Source organism: Nerophis ophidion, linkage group LG07 (genome assembly GCF_033978795.1).
Source record: "Nerophis ophidion isolate RoL-2023_Sa linkage group LG07, RoL_Noph_v1.0, whole genome shotgun sequence".
Classification (NCBI taxonomy): domain Eukaryota; kingdom Metazoa; phylum Chordata; class Actinopteri; order Syngnathiformes; family Syngnathidae; genus Nerophis; species Nerophis ophidion.
In genome coordinates, this window is record NC_084617.1 from 8,336,288 (window position 1) to 8,338,787 (window position 2,500).

Consider the following 2,500-nt stretch of genomic DNA (forward strand, 5'->3'; position numbering starts at 1 on the left):
GTGTGTCAGTCGATCTCAAGCCAGGCATTAAAAAAATGAATGAATGAATGAATGAATGAGTTGTACTTGTATAGCGCTTTTCTCAAAATAGACATAAAAATGAGCAATCATCAATCATACCAAGACTTCACTTTCGTCAGTTGTTTGACATTCTCGGCACCCGAGGATCTTGTGAGATGACGCTGGCTGCTGCGAGCTCATATTTAAGAAAGAAATCACTAACAGGGCGGACGCAGAGAAACATTTTATTTCTAGAGACTCCGTACCTACTGTCAAAACTCTAAAGACCGACTGCACAGTTCCTGTCTTCACCATAAAAGACCTGTTTCATCCTGCCTGTGCTAACAAAATAAGAGTCTCAGAAAGCTAGCGTGCACAAGCTAGCAAGCTACGGAGTTTGATGCCAATGTATTTCTCCCCCGCCCTCAGCGACCGCTTTCTCACTTGCTTGCCCACCCGCACAGTCACTGACGTCACTCACCTGCTGCCAGACATTAAAGGGCCACACACATATGCTACTCTCATAACAAAGTGTTTAAAAACGAGTATGCAAGTTGGACAAATGAGATGCCAAATCCAAACACTTTCATGTGGTATTGGACAGAAAGGAGGACTTTTTTTTTTCCTCCATTTGAAAATGCGGACGTTATCAGCACCACTGTCTGATTCCAATCAATGCAAGTCATCAGAATCAGGTAATACACCAACTTATATTCTTGTCTTCATGAAAGAAAGGAATCTATGTGTGTTAAACATGCTTGTATTATCATTAAACACCATTAACTTGTTAACAAAAATGTCTCTTTCAGAAATAAATAAATATAAATTATAAATAGGAATGAGGTAGATCTCCTCGACTTGGTCAATTGAAAAGTAGCTCGCCTGCAGAAAAAGTGTGAGCGCCCCTGCTTTAACCACTAGACCACTGAGTAAATGTGGGCGGAGGGAAAGGCTGGATGCAAATATAACTACAAATGAGGCGTAATGATGCAATATGTACATACAGCTAGCCTAAATAGCATGTTAGCATCGATTAGCTTGCAGTCATGCCGTGACCAAATATATCTGATTAGCACACTCCACATAAGTCAATAACATCAACAAAACTCACCTTTGTGATTTCGTTGACTTTATCGTTGGAAATGCATCTGCTTTGAGTGTCGCAGGATATCCACACATTCTTGCCATCTCGGTCGTAGCATAGCTGTCGTCGGTAAAGTGTGCAGAGCAAACGAGGGACTTTCGCATCTTTTGGCCACTGTTGCAACTTGAATCCGTCCCTGATCGTGTTGTCACACCCTCCGACAACACACCGACGAGGCATGATGTCTCCAAGGTACGGAAAACTGTCGAAAAAACGGAAAATAACAGAGCTGATTTGACTTGTGTGTGTAATGTGTTTGAGAAAATAGCGGGTCGCTTCACGATCTGACGTCACTGGTGAAAGGTCATCGCTCCAACAGGCGAACAATTGAAAGGCGTTTAAATCGCCAAATTCACCCTTTAAGAGTTCAGAAATCAGTTAAAAAAACATATGGTCTTTTTTCTGCAACATCAAGGTATATATTGACGCTTACATAGGTCTGGTGATAATGTTCCCCTTTAAAATGCTGTGTGTTTTCATCCCTTGCCAGACCTTTGGATTCATCCCAAGCTCACGGTTTGCCTTACATAGGAAGACAGTATTTGCCAACACGTATTGGATATAATGTCGTGGAGTCATGCACAAACATGCACAGCACTCTAGAACATAGACCTCCCCGAAGGAGTCATGACAAACCAATGAAGACAAAGTCATCGCATACTTATTAGGACAGTATGTTTGACATCAGTGTGTGCTGGAGGGGGAAAAAAAACCTCCCAGGTGGAAAACAATTGAGGATGGCATTTTTTACAGAGAAGAAATAATGGATTCTATCAATTTAATATGTCTATTTTCTCTCGCTCTTTTTATGTTGTATTCCTTTTTATATTCATTGCATTTAATACACTGCACCTGACTTCCTTATTTTACAAGTGTCTTATTCTTTTGTTTTATTTTGGTTTAAAAAAAAAAAAAAAAAAGTCTTATATTTTTTTTACCGTATTTTTCGGACTATAAGTCGCGTTTTTTTTGTAGTTTAAGGTGAGATTTGGCCAAAATATAAAATAAAAAAAATATATATATATATATATATATATATATATTTTTTTTTTTTTTTGGGGGGGGAGTTTGGCTGGACTGTGGAGAAGACTGCGACTTATAGTCCGAAAAATACGGTAACCTACTCTCGTGTGTCTGATTTTATTGTTTAATTTATGTTCTGTTTCTAATCTTTATTTTACATTATTTTTACACTGCACCTTTGATTTGATTGATTATTTTATAACTGTTAATCTATTTTTGTTTTCAAATCATCATGTATTTTAGATTTTTACTATCATTTGTTCATGTATCTGTAATATATAATAAAATGTATATACATTTTTATTAAGATTTTTTTTAATCAATACTATGTAC